Source organism: Arachis ipaensis, chromosome B10 (genome assembly GCF_059453495.1).
Source record: "Arachis ipaensis isolate K30076 ecotype BB chromosome B10, ASM5945349v1, whole genome shotgun sequence".
Classification (NCBI taxonomy): Eukaryota; Viridiplantae; Streptophyta; class Magnoliopsida; order Fabales; family Fabaceae; genus Arachis; species Arachis ipaensis.
This window is the reverse complement of record NC_142435.1, coordinates 31,109,041-31,125,228: the sequence shown is the minus strand read 5'-3', so window position 1 is coordinate 31,125,228 and position 16,188 is coordinate 31,109,041.

The following is a 16,188-nucleotide window of genomic DNA, read 5'->3' as shown; positions in this document are numbered from 1 at the left end:
AAAATTAACAATTTCTTAATAGCATATACTTTCTCAACTTGAAAGTTGGAAGTATTTTCATAAGTGAAACCAATGTATCAAAGGTATACTATTGTTATGTAGTGTAGTGTAGTTTTTTAACTCTAAATAAATAAATAACATAATAGTACAAGTTAGCTGGAGGATAACGCTGAGTTTGATATTTCAAAGCATAGGGACTATTTATGGTGATATCAGCACATCTCCGCTTTATGTGTAATAAAAAACAACGGTGATATTTTTGGTAACTTAATCCTTATTATCTATACATTGTGCTGATACCTATGCTTAACTATGTCTTCATCATACTATGAGCCAATGAGTCAACAAGAATAGCAATGATAGCTTCTCAATATCTCATCTAAATATATAATCTAATTCATTTCTATCTTCTGTGTTTGGTTTTTCACATTATACACTTATTATTAATTCTTAACCTTATTGTTTTTATTACTTTAATAATGGAGGACAAAAATTTCTTCTTGATTTTATCAAATTCTTTAATTAATTTACTTAATATATTATATAGTACTCTACGAAAAATTATACAAGTGTGACAAACTGTAATCACGTCCTAACCTTCAAATTTCAACTATGATAATTCTTTTTCAGATATAAATCTGTTAACGACAAAATTATGGTTAAAGACTTTTTGGGGGTGGCTAATTATTTTATCAGAATTTGTCATATAAAAATTATAATGGTATGATATATACTATATTATGATATTTGATATATATTACATATTATCGGTGTCTTGTCATAATTAGAAGAACAAAAGAACACACAAAAAAAAATTAAAGGATTACAATAAAACTTAAACGCAAACGAACACATTAATTAAATTCTTATTCTTGATGGAATTACATATCATTCCCAATATATAATGATGATATACTCGGATTACATTTTTTTTAAAAAAAGATAAGACTTTATAGTCTAAATCAATTAATCAAAGACGTAAAACTATAGGTTAGATACATGAACTCATAAACTTAAATCCTAAATTAAGCATTAATTAAGACAGAACTTATTATTTCTCAATAATCTAATCATGGATGGCGGCTCTGATACCACTTGTTGAAAATTATAGGATTCCTAAACCACAAGACCATCCATGTTAAATCATTAAAAAAATATAGCTGAGAGCGCAGAAGCGTACATGAATTCATGAGTATAATTGAGAGAATTTTTTTTATCTTCCTTAACTAGAACCTTCTGTATTCCTGATAAGGCTGAATCATAATTCCTCTAATAGAAAAAGAGCTACGGTGGCAACTTTGACGTATTGAGACTAAAACCTTGAAGTCACTATTTATATTTGAATGTATCACCTACTAAACCCTAAAGTCCAAATAAAATAGTATCTCTAGTTTTATTATCATTTAATTACAAATCAAAATTAATAATGATTTATTCAACTCGATATTTATGACAATAAATGATATTATCATTGTATAAGTTATTTAATGTAACATGGCTTAATTTGTAATTATAATTGATATAAGTATTGCTCATAAATAGGTCAGAAAATTAATAATTTCTTAACAGTATAGATTCTCTCAACTTGAAAGTTGGAAGTGTTTTCATAAGTGAAACCGTTGCATCAAAAGTATACTATTGGTATGTAGTGTAGTGTAGTTTTTTTTAACTATAAATAAATAAACAACGTAAGGGTACAGGTAAGATGGAGGACAATGCTGAGTTTGATATTTTAAAGTATAGGGATTGTTTATGTTGATATCGGCACATCTCTGTTTTTTGTGTAATAAAAAACAACGATAATATTCTCGGCGACTTAATCCTCATTATTTATACATTGTGCTGAAACCTATGCTTAAATATGTTTTCATTGTAATATTGGCCAACGAGTCAAGAAGAATAAGAACGACAACTTTTCAATATCTCATCTAAATATATAATCTAATTCATCTCCATCGTTTGTGTTTGATGTCCCACATTATACACTTATTATTAACTTTTAACCTTGTTATTTTTATTACTTTAATAACGGAGGACAAAGATTTTTTTTATTTTATCAAATTTTTTAATTTATTATATAAGACTCCACAAAAAATTGTACAAGTGTGACAAACTATAATCACATATTAATCTTCAAATTTTAACTATGATAATTCTTTTTTGGATATAAATCTGATAACGACAAAATTATAGTTAAAAACTTTTGTGATTTATAATATATTTATAACTTTTTAGAGGTATCATATAATTTTTTAGGGTGACTAATTATTTTATCAGAATTTGTCATATAAAAATTATAATGGTATGACATATACTATATTATGATATTTGATATGTATCACATATTATTAGTGTCCTGTCATAATCAGAAGAACAAAAGAACACAAAAAAGAATTAAAAGATTACAAATAAAACATAAATGCAAACGAACACATTAATTAAATTCTTATTCTTGATGAAATTACATATCATTCCTAGTATATAATGATTATGGATTTGGATTTTTTTTTTATAAAAAATAAGACTTATAGTCTAAATCAGTTAATCAAAGACGTGAGACTAATGGTTAGAGAGATGAACCCATAAACTTAAATCCACAATTAAGCATTAATCAAGACAGAACTAATTATTTTCAATAATCTAATCAGGGATAACGGCTCTGATACTACTTGTTGAAAATTATAGGATTCCTCAACTACAAGACCATCCATGTTAAATCATTAAGAAATATAGATGAGAGCGCATAAGCGTACATGTATTCGTGAGTATAATTGAGAGAGTTTTTTTATCTTCTTCAACCAGAACCTTCTGTATTCTTGATAAGGTTAAATTACAGCTCCTCTAATAGAATTTTTTAAAACTAAAATCTTATAAATCAACATGTAATTTTTTTTAATATTTTTTTTAAAGTTGTCCAGACTTAACGATATTTTATAATATGATTTCATAAATTATAATATGTGATATTAATCATTGTAATATATATGAAAAATGTGATTTATTTAGTGTTTTGTCATTTATCTTCGATTAATATTGTTATAACAAGAATACATGTGACTTTACGAGAATGATATAGCATAGACTTTAGTTATCTAAGAATTTACTAAGTGACTGGGGTAGTTCTACATCATGAACCAACAAATACTATCAATTGGAATAATGACAAAACCAGTCGAAATAGATATTCGTAGAGATTACTCACGATTTGAGGCTAAATATTAGGATCCGAAAAATCTCCACAAATAGGTACCCGCCCAAGTGAAATGGATGGAGAGGGGGATATAGATATCCACCCCAAGAATAGAGATGACGAAAAATTCTGCACTCACCCACAGGGATTATCCGCGATGAAGAGGCTAACAGAGATCCGCAAAATCTCCACAAAGCAGGGACTCGCCCCATGAATAAAGGGTGAGGAGGCGGGGAATGGGATAGAGGTATCCACCCCACGGGGACCTTCAAAATCTCCACGAAATAAAATTTACATAAATGTCCATATATATAAATTGTGTAAGTAATTCTAATTCATTTTATTTTAATTTTTATGTTAAAAAATTGTGTATGATATTATGTTAAATTTGTGTTTGAATTGTATTTGATTTGATATGGTTGAATTGTATAGGATTTTGTTATGGTTGTGTTAGTTTTTTTATTAAAAAAATAAACTTAATAATATTCATGAATACCTACATTTTCCGCCGGGAGAAATAAACAGGGACCCTTGATGGGAATGGGACAGAGACGGGGTCATTTTACTAATTAGGGACAGAGGACGAAGGACTCTTTCTTGCTGTCATGGAAACCCATTGCCATCCCTACCTATGATACCCGTTAAATCCAAGTAAATATGAAATTATTGATTTATCCTAATTTATATATACATAAATTCATTAATAACCCTAATTTCTACCTCCAATTCGAACCTTCTTTTTTCTTTCAGACTCATTTTCAGTCTCGATTTTTCATCTTTCTCTCCCTCCAACTGAATTGATTATTTTGTGATTATTATATCATTGCTTTTTTTGTTAATTTCTTTTCAAATTTTTTTAAAGAATATCCATAGATACCTGTGGCTATCTGCGTTTTCTGAGGAGATAATTACATAGGGACTTGAAACGAAGATGAAAATAGGATGAGAGACATTTTTTAAAAAGGGAATGAGAGACGGAAAAGGAGGTTCGCCGTGTTAGGATTAGTATTGGCCCTATAGCCCAATTATAGAATTATACTATAAATAGAAATATGATATAATAGTGTGTACAGATATTATGTAATTGAAAACTTTAATTTCTCTCTTGACCCAAATTTTAGGAATTTTTATTCTATTTTCTTAGAATTTCTATCTAAGTCTCTATATCTCTTGATACAAATTTGTATCACGTCGCACCCCACTACCACAAAAACAGGGTTTAGCCACTAAATTTTAACTACGAATGTTGAATCGTGATAAAAATAAATAAGTGTGTCTTGTATTTAGCACGAAACATTGTCACCATGGCTAAAATTTAACATTTTGCCACAAACAGTATTCATCGTAGCCTTTTAATTTGAAGTTTATACTCCTTATTTTAGCAAAATCATTTTTTCTCTTCTAAAAATAAAAATCAAACTATAACCTCTTCCCTTACCTCTCTCCGCTTGTTTTCCATGATTGTTCTTGAATAAATATATTTTTTTAAATATCCTAACATTAACATATATTTATGAAATTAAAACTGAAAATATGAAAAAATGAATTTAGATAAAACAAATAATTATAAAGATAAAAGTTATATTCTAATAATTGAGTTAATTATAAAGATAAAATTTATCTAATTAAAATAAAATAATTTGGATAGGTAATAAAAAAATTGATAATTTTTAAGTAAGAAAAAAAAAATTTTCAGTAAATCTTCTACTCAAAATAGATTGTTTTATCATTTGTTGAATTTAAAAGAATTGAAGATAAATAAAAAATCTTTTATTTACATAATTTAATACTTACTACATATATTTGTGAATATTGTACTCTTATTATATGTATAATTATTTTTTTAAAATTATTTTGTGAAATTATAAATTAAATTTTTTATTTATACTATATTTAATTAGAATATATTATTAATTATTTATTTTATAATTATTATTTTAGATAAATATTAATTTTACTGTATGTTTTACTATATTATTATGTAAAGATAAACTAAATTTGTCAAATACAATAGCAAGTAATTAATATTTAGTACTAATTTTTTATTATATTATTTTTATTTTAATGAATCACTCCTTTATTCATAATTTGTCACATTTTGTTTTACATGATTTTTTATTCCATTAGTTAATAATAAATAAATTAACTATTTTTATTTTATTTTAAATTTTTATTTATAATCTTAATTACATTTTACTTTATATTATCGTAACAAAAATTAAAAATAAACAATATACAAGCTCAAAATTGAAAATAAAATTCTTAATCAAATTTAGTCATTAAATGAGAATATGAATATCATTTTAAATAAAATATTTTAAAATATATTATAGATAAAAGTTAAAATGTAAAAGAAGGAGAAAACTCTAACAAATTTCTAAATCGAAGGTATTGAGAGTTCTTCTCCCTCTGCTTAGCTTGATCCCTTTCTTTGAATTCATTTTCTCAGATCTCTCAGATTTCGATGACTCCTTAATTTTGGGTTTCTTCACCGACGGTGAGGCTCAAGACATACATTGCTTCAGGGAGATGTGTGTGACCTTCTTAGTGGCTAAACTTCCAAAAGGTATTGTCTTTAGTCACGCAATAATGTTACTGAGGCAAAATTGTTGCACAAATTGGACAGAGATTTGTGACAAACTCATCTTTTCGTGGCAAGAATTATATTCAGCTTTCACATTCTCGGAATTCTGATTTTCCACGAACAATACACACAGTAGCAAAGTTGCGCGCGATGAATACTTCTGGTATGGTTCCCAGCATTCTCTCCCAATTTTTACTTAAATATTTTTTCTCTATTTTGGTTAAAAAAATTTTAACTGTTCCCTCTAATTAATTTGGTGAAGCACAAAATCACACTGCTAGAGAATTGAAAAATTTTTTTGTCAGGTAACACTTAACTATTATCTTTTCTTATCCTCTTCCAATTTCTGTGAGTATCATGTTTATTTATATTTTGTAAATACAATTTCTGCAAGGATTATACTCAATTTTTTTTCTTATACTTCTTGTCATTTTTGAAATTTTTGTTCCTGAGTTATGAAATAGATTTTCCTTCATTTGTTGTTATTAGGTTATTGGGTGTTTGCTCTTATTAGGTTGTTGTTATTTGGTTCTTCGGTGATACTACATATAAGAACCAGGTTATCGGAAAACAGATTTTTCTAGCAAAAAAAAAATGAAAATTAAAAAGAAAAAGAGATTTACGAGGTCAAACTTGGCTTTATGAGAGCAATTAATCCCTCTAAGTCAAATTTGACTAATAGATATTAAATACTATCTTACCATTGGCTAGTTACCACACCAGAAACTTTTAAGCCGCAAAAACGCTTTCAGTGACGATTGTGCGCGCACCGAGAAAAATTCTCGTAACCGAAAACCTCTGAACCAGTGGTAAAAGTAATTTCTATTCAAATAAATGTGTCTCTAGATTTATATTAGCTATCCCTTTATGATTCACCTCTTTAAAAATAACTATTAGCCATTAATCATTTTACCGCCCGGTAAAAGTTATCTGAACCAAATTTCTGTCCAGTATTTCGCAAACGACTCCTAGAAATCACGAATCCTCTTGCTTACTACCCAAGTAACTCGGCCCCCATCTCTCAGCCTCTAGGCTAAGATTATCTCAGCCTCTCATCCCTCTCTGCTGTGTTTTAAACCACGAGTAATTAACCGCGGTTAACTACAGATAAACACTTCATTATGACACTGAGTGTGTTTCCTCGAAATCACGCCCCTTCTCTCTTGATATCAACCCATTTTTCTCTAATTTTTCCATCCCTCTTTTACCATCTTTAATTAAGTTACACTTCAGATTTTATTTAAGGAATTACCAAAGCGAAAATTCAATTACATTTTACCATAAAGAGAGAGATAAGAACCATAAGTGAGAGAGGAGAAATAGAGAAAATTCTGCACACTATACCTGCAATTTCAGTCCCTTATATCACCATTCATACATTATTCTCCAAGTGTTCTTCAAGGACTCAAACCATACAAGTACAAACTCTTGTCCGTTTTCACCAATCTTTGCGTTTTTACATTTGGCTAGGTAAACTCTTGTTCTTTCTCCTTTTCTTTTTCTTTTCAAAAGAAACAGTAGCCATTATGAATCATTACTCTCCTCTATGTATAGAGAACTCCTCTTGAAGTACCCATGGAGCACGCCTAAGGAGTTAAGGAGTTTCAAGCTCACAGTGGCTAAATTCTGACGTTTTGCGACACTTTAGGCCCAAAAACAAAACTCACCACCATCAGCTGTGTTTTTGCCCTTGTATCCACGTTTTCTAGTGTGAGATGTTACAATATAGAAGGGTATTATTGAGTGTATTCAACTTGTCTATTCAAGTTGTGTGGAATGATACAATATAGAAGGGTATTTATAGGGACTAAGAGAATCGTAATAATAAAGACGTAATATTCTATAATAAATATTCAGATATACTAAATAATTCTAGTTGATCCTAATTGATCCTAATTATATTCTAACATCCCCCCCTCAAACTCAAGTGACAACTTGAGTTTGAAATTTATTTAAAACAACAAAATAAAGAGAAAAAAACTGCATAAACTGATAAAACGGGTGCAGACAAAACTGCCAGAAGGAAGCGCAGACAGAACTGCCGCTAGTCTAAAGGAAGTGCAGACGGAACTACCGCTAGTCTGAAGGAAGCGTAGACGGAACTGGCGCTATCTCGAAGGAAGTGCAGACGGAACTTCCGGAAAGAAATGCAGATGGAACTGCCAGGAAAGAACGTAAACAGAACTGCCACGAGAGAATGCAAATGAAACTGCCACGAGAAAACAAAGACGGAACTGCCAAAAGAGAGCGAAAACTATATGATTTCTTCATGAGAATAGGTAAGCAGTGGATGACAATGGTGTTTGATCATTCAAATCAAAATAGGCTAGTCGATGAGGTGAAAAAGCATCATAGAAATGTTCTCTTCAAGGAAAATGGCATAGAAAAAAAAAGTGCAAAAACTACGATGATTTCATCGCAAGGAAAACAACCTATTCTCTTCAAGGAGGATACCATGGCTCTGATACCATGTTAGAAATAAGAGTCTAAAATGGAGAAAGGATGGTATATTATTGAGTGTATTCAACTTGTCTATTCAAGTTATATGGAATGATACAATATAGAAGGGTATTTATAGGGACTAAGAGAATCATAATAATAAAGACATAATATTCTATAATAAATATTCAGATATACTAAATAATTCTAATTAATCCTAATTATATTCTAACATGAGAAAGGTTTATTAACTGATTTACATAAGAGGTAAGGGTTAGGATTAGTTAGAATATGGTTGTGCTTGTTTTCGGTACTTATATGAGCCGTTTTGTGGTGAATTTATGCTTGTTTTGAATTTCTGGAAATTTTGTGAGTTACCACTATTTTAGCTTGATAAATATGTGTAAAATACTGTTATATTGCCTCTGGAATTTGTGTCAAAACAGCAAAAAACATGGAAGCGCTTGGGGTTTAAGTGAAGTTTTAAATGTCACAAAAAGTGAAGAAAAACATAAAAACTGCACCTCTGAAATTTCAATCACTAAGAGCACGAAAATCATGGTAGAAAAGAGTTAAAAAGTAGTCACAAAAATAGTTTTAATCCTATGGAATAAAGGAGGAAAGGTAAAAAGGGTGTTATGGTCGTTTTTGGGTAAAAAGAGAGTCAAAAATATAATTTAAATGAAAAATAAGTAAAATTCTGAATTTAGTGCCATTAAGGGTAAAATAGTAATTATATAAATTAGTTGGATAAAGATTATAATTATAAAAAAGTTTTGGGCCTAAATAAAAGCTTTAGTAAAAGTTAGAAGTAAAACGATAAAAAGTAGTAATTAGAATAAGTAAATAAAATTAATAAAGGATAAATTTAGTTTTAGGTCCCTTAGGGTGAAAATTGGAATTTAATAAAATTATTAGGAATAATTATAATCATAGGCAACTAATAGGATTAATTCGGTAAAATTTTGATGCTAAATAAGGTTAAACAGTAAAAACTAGAGTACTTAGGGGCATATTAGTAATTTCAGGCATAAAGTCAAATTAAAAATAAATAATTAACTTAATTAATGGAAAAAGGTATATTAGAAAAAAATATGAAGATACACTGGAAAAATAATAACATTAAGGGTGAAAGCATCATTAAAAACCTAATGAAAACGGTAAAAAGAAAAGTTAAATAAAAAGGGCAAAATGGTAAAATGTGACAAGGCTGATACATTTTAAGAAAGATCCGAGCACAAGTTTTTATAAAAGAAGAGAGGAGAAGTCCCTTAGAAAGAAATTCTGTTGAGATGTGCCTGTAAACCCCAAGGTGCTAAGAAGTACCTGGCAGAGCGGACTTCCATCCCGCCTGACCAGAGACTATATGAACGTGGGGACGCCCGCCATATGGACTGTTACTCACTGGGAGCGCATCGTATTTTTGGGCCATTCTTTATTAGTGCCGCGATTATATTTCGGGCACCGGTGCGCGATCGACCCAGTGGAGTAGCCATATCCGGACTTGGGCCAGGTAACGTCGGGCTGCGGGTAGCCAACCGACACATGAGTTCATGACCAACGTAGGACCAGACATGCATCATACTTGTTTGCTACATTTCTTTGTTTGTGTTTGCTTACTTGTGTATGTGACTGTTATACTGTTATATACTTGTGATTATATCTGTTTGTATGATTGATTATTGTGGTGACCCTGTGAACGATTAAACTTAGGCTGCGGATCCCCTTAGGTTTTTTTTGTATAGTACCCTACTGAGAACCCTATGTTCTCACCCCCTTTTTCCATGTCCACAGATGAAGACCGGCGTGATTTTATTTGAGTACCCAGCGTACGGCATATACGTGGACCCCGCGACAGGGAGCGCGGTGTTTTGGGATAGTCCACGTACACGCATCTACTATCTTCCCGACCGTCCTTTCTCTCATCCTCTGCTCATCCAGGAGTTTGACCCTGACATGCCTTATGATACGCTGCTATCCGAGCTTCACCCCAGCAGAGGCCAGTATCCTTTTCCGCCTTATTCTTTGAATATGGCAGAGCCAATACCGCAGTCTCCGATCATTGACATACCTGAGTATCCACCATGGTTCAATCCCGAAGAAGATCAAGTAGTTCTTGATGTACCTATGCCTGACGCTCCATCACCATCCCCTGTAGCTGAGCCAGGATTCGACGGGCCAGGGGTTCCTGAAAGCTCTGGTTCTACACCTTCAACTGAGTTTAGCTCAGAGGTGTGGATTGACCAGATGATGGCGGATTTGTACTCTAGTTCTTTTGAGACCGGGGAAGAGGACTCCACAGAGGATGCGAGCAGCAACAACATCACCGGCGCATCAGAGTGATTCCCTCACTTTAGCATATTGTGACAGCAGTTCCTGGAGATAAAGTAACAGTAACATCAGTAGTAGTAGTAGTAGTAGTAGTAGTAGTAGCAACAACATCACCGGCGCATCAGAGTGATTCTCTCGCTTTAGCATATTGTGACAGCAGTTTCTGGAGATAAAGTAACAGCAACATCAGTAGCAGCAACAACATCACTGGCGCATCAAAGTGATTCCCTCGCTTTAGCATATTGTGACAACAGTTTCTGGAGATAAAGTAACAGCAACATCAGTAGTAGTAGTGGTAGTGGTAGTGGTAGTGGTAGTGGTAGTAGTGGTAGTAGTAGTAGTAGTAGTAGTCTTAATAATAGTGGTCATTGCCCTTGCTCTTGAATAGTCTTTTTAGAGGGCTAGCTCTTTTATTTATTTAATAATGTAGAACGGGTCCCAGTCTAGGGTGGTTCTTGTGAGCCGGGGCCTGTAAACATTACAGATATAGTATGTACATAATATAGTAAGTAATTAAGTATGAACTTGTGTTTTGTGATGAATTAAGCCTCTGGGCGTTTTCATGTATGATATGAGTATGCTATGCTATGCTTTTCTGTTTTTTTGTATTAACTGCTTAATTTACAATTATTCCAATATGCACGACTAGATACACGATTCTCGACTAGCACTCCAGGCTCATATGTATACACTTAATATATGGTCTAAAGTATCTAAAATCAGCTAAATAGTAGCGCCTGGCTGCTAGCCTTGGTCATGACAGGCTAGAAGTTGGGTCGTTACACTACATTAATGAAAAGAAGGATATGATATGTTATGATATCTTTTCCTTCATGTTTTTGTGAAAATATATAGTATTAGTTTATCTATTACTTATATTTTTTTCATACAGTTATGATGGTCATTCTGTATTTGTTGAAGATTATAGTGCATGCTTGTTGGTTGAGGCTAATTTTATTTGAAAATAACGTCAAATTCTAATTAAAGTGATAAAAACTACATAGTATTTAAAACTTGAATAATTATATATAAAAAAATAAAGGACAACCTTTAATTTTCATATTCAATTTTTAATGTTCAAACACATTGAAAATGCTAATAATAAGTATTGATGTAGAAACTCTCTATATCTACTTTTGTTTTTTTATTCATAATGCATTTTTTAATATTTAGGTGATCCAAGATGGCAATTCTATCTGAGCATGGTGATACATCATTGTCCCAAGTCCCGCAGTTTTGCAGCAAATCTTTAAATTGGATTGCTATGGAAGAAAGTGAGTTTCTTGAATGTTGTGGAAGCATCAAATTTGCTAAGGAGATGGCTTCTGCCTCTCCTTTCTCCTCGTTGCAACATTTACTCGATGTTTTGGTTTAATAAGATCAATATCCATTTCTGGCTGGTGGCTCTCAATGCTCACACGAATATCTCTGAAAAAGCACCCTTCTATCGTGAATCCTACAATAGTGCTTCATCCACTATTATGGATTCTACTCTTAAGGTTTGCCACGTTTACCATTCTTTTTGTGTTTTGTTATTTAATTTAAGATAATCCTTTAAATGTTACTTGGATTATGATTCGTTTGAAACTTGTAGGAGATATATGCATTGAACATGCAGTATTTGGTAAGGTTCGGTTTTCCATACTTTAAGAAAGATTTTGATTGGGATACTGATGTTATACTAATGGATTTGAAGGTAATTTTCGAAAAGAATTTATTTGGCATACACTATAAATAGCGCTGTTAACTGAATTTGAATCGTAACATTTTTCTTTGTAGATGAGTGTTAAAAACAGGCCGGCATGTGAGTTCCATTGGGCATGTCGAAAGTAATTCAATATCATAGAACGATATATTGCGAAGTTTTTTTAAAAGAGAGGATACGTTCGTTCTACAACTGAATCACCAATAATCCAACTTAGACTAAAAAATAAATTAAAAAAATAAACACTAAAAATTACCCTTAATGTGGGGCTTTTAAAGGTTTAATAAACTTTTCATTCTAATTATTGCCTAATTTTTTTTACTAAAATCTTAATTTTTCTTCTAGTTTTTTTTTAAATCACTCTTTCCCCTCTGAACTCAAAACAAAAACAAGAAAAGAAGCACAAAATACATGAAGGGATCGAGCAAAAATTGATTCATCACCTTTCTAATAAATTGATTCACAAAATACAAATTAATGAACTAGTTTAATTTAAAACCTGAGATCATTCATCACATGAATTCATATCTGAATTAAGTTATCAGTCTTACTTGTAAGAAAATTAATACTAATAAATTAATGAGTATGTACTCACTCCTATAAAAGTTCTTAATTTTATTAAGTAATAACATAAACTGATTTGTAAAATTTGTTAAATAAATTTTATGTGATAATTAATTTGTCTTACAAAATTAAATTTTAATAACTGACTTAGTAATTAAAATTTAACAAACATTAAATTTTTTAGGTAAAAATATTTACAAAACCGACTTAATATATAACTCTTACTATTGTTTCGTGCAAAATAGGAAAATGATTAAATAATAGTGTATTGTTTGAATCATCACCCACATGAAGTGAGGAATTTTGAGGGTCGTATATTTATTAAAATGGTTTTTGCGTTATTTAGTATTATTACAAAAATTAAAGATAAAAATATACAGACTTAAAATTTAAATTTAAATTTTTAATCGTATTTGACTATTAAAAATAAATAAATAAATAACTATTGTATTAGAAATAAATTAATATAAGGTATATTTAATAGATAATAAACAGTAGAATAGAAAAAAAGATTTTTAAAATTATAAAAAAAAAAAGTAAAAAGACGGCCTAAACAACAATGACTATATAAATATTCAAGATTTAAAATTTTAAAGTGCGCTTAACTTTTAATATACCCTTTGGCGGAGTAAACACCTATCACTCTGTTCACGTCTTGTTTTGACTCTGTTACTTTATAGCACCTGAAGGTACTTCCTTTAACATGTTATATAAGTCGTATCATATGACAGCATTCTCCAAATACAAAATACCGACATTTTCTTTCTTCATTTTGGTGTTATTTGTTAGTTTTGTTGGCAGATCTTCTCATGAAGCAAAAACATAATAGTTCAGGAAAGGCCCTTCTAACAGAACTTCGACAACCATAAAATATCAACAATAATGAAAAATTTGCAGAGGGTCTGGATGAAATAAATCTCAACCAAGATGATGTTGGATCTTTGGATATAGACATGATGAATGAGCATGATACATTGACAATAGAACAACCAATTGCACCCATCAAAAAAGATCATAACCATCCTTTAGTTGTGAATGTCAAAGGTATATGTAATTTCAAATTTTTATGTGATTTTTTGAGTTCTAATATTTAATTTATTTCTTTTATTCAATGATGCATTCCTTTATAGACACTTCTACTGGAGAAATCACACTCGCAAAATGACTGCCATTCAAGTCTGGCATTTGAAAAAAGAGGAAAAAGTCATGATGGAACTTGATGGCCATGGACAAGGTCGAGATAATGGCACGAATTTATTGGTACGATTTTTGGGTGTAATGCCCCGTAGAGCAACGCTATGTCCAATTTCAATTCAAAGATGGGATCAGATGCCTGAAAACAACACAAAAAAGCAGTGAAACTACATTGAAGTATGTATACTTTAGACATTTTAAAATTTTTTCTGCCTTTTAAAATTTACCTTGTCTTTTTAATCTATGCGCCTTTTTCATTTTTAATGTTTAGTTTTTTCCAATTCTTGTATTTCCCCGTTTAATTTCCTGTATATTATTTTGGTTTCTCTTGTGTGATTTTGGAGTATGATAATATTATATTAGCTTGAATATTTTGATATATCTTGTACTCAAACTATTTAGATATCATGTTCTTAAAAGATGTGAGACCTGTAAACATAAAAAAATGGCTTAAAATTTTAAAAAGAGAGAATTCACGAGGGAGTACTACTTGAAATAGGCAAGGTAAGAGAATTGGATCTAGTATTAAATAAGATTGATGATACCTTATTTAGATTTGGTTGTATTGTTGGAAATACAAGTAATGTTGAGAAACCATGGGTGTGATGAAAAATGCGTGCTAGCTAGCTTGATTAATAGTATTTGTACGTTTTAAAATAGAGATAAAATGAGAGGAGGATATTAATGTTATTAGGGAGGTGCATGTATCTAGCTATATTTTTATTAGGTCTACCTTAAAGAATTTATTGTGTAGAATTGGCTTGTTTCTTCACTTATTAGGTCAGTTTTTTATTTTTTATTTTTAACTTAAAATGCTATATGCTCTAATTTTAGTGATTGTCATAGATCATGTTAGAAAACAGTATTTTGAGAATAATAAGTAAAGGGTTGAACAATATAAATTTTAACGTTGTGTATAAATATTTTGAAAGAAAATTTTGAGTTTGATTATGCTGCTGGCATTAAATGGGCACTAAGAACATTATGTGATTGATGAAAAGCCTACAAATATTCGTTACGAAATATTTATTTTTATCCTAATAAAATAAAAGAAGAAATTCTGGCAACTAAGATTGATTCAGATATACCTCCCATTGAGTGAGCGGCTTTTGTGCATCACTACACGAATCTTAAGACAAAGGTAATAGAATAATGTTTCTTTTAGTAGTACTATTATATTAATTTTTTTTATTTTATTACAGCTATCTTTTATTCTGGTTATTTTTATAACAATGTTACCTTTATTTTTTGTGATTATAAATTTTAGAAATAATGCTTGTAAAATAGAAAAAATTGAGAGAAACTTCAAGTATCACATGCTGGTGGTAGTAAAAGCAATGTTAGAAGAGCATGTGAAATGGTATTTTAATGTTTATTCCTATTGTATTTGTTGTTATTCTAAAATAAGCGTTGATAATGCAACTGTCTTATAATAGAAAAAAATGTTAGGAAGACCTGTATGTCGGAGTGAAGTTATTCTGTCGATTCTGGTGAAGAAGAATGGAAATTACGTAAATGGTGGGCACAATTTAGCAGTAAGTATATTATGTTATTTGTTTTAGGTTAATATGTAATTTAATTTTATAAATTAAAACCTAGTATACACTAATCTAATTTTTTTTCTTGTGTAGGAGCAAATATTAGAGTATTTTCCTGAAGATCAAGAACGTGCTGCTGCTGAAGGAGTTTCTTCGAAAGTGTTAGCTCATCCGAATGATGCAATTGGAAAGGTCTTTGGTGCTGAAAATGTAGGGCATGTGTGAGGTTTTAGTAGTGCTCTATGAAGCACGGACACTTCGCTGAGTTGTCTGTCTGCGTGTCGGACACATTTTGGACACGACACTTGCCGACACTCGTCTGACACGCGTATCTGCTGTGTCCAACCGTGTCTTAATAAAAAAATAAAAAATTCTTCTCTGGACACACCTAAATACCATCACGTGTCAGTGTGTCCAGTCTTATTCTTAACATATATTCTTAAAATAAATTTAGATATAGTATATATTATTATTTATTAAAATAAAAATATTTTAAATACTTGATATAATTAAAATAAGACATTAAAAATAATTAAAAAATTTAATTTATATTTTAATATCAATAAAATATCAAATTATCATTACGATTTATCTAAAAAATACTTTATATTTTATATGTATGCGTGTCCCCGTGTCATGTAAG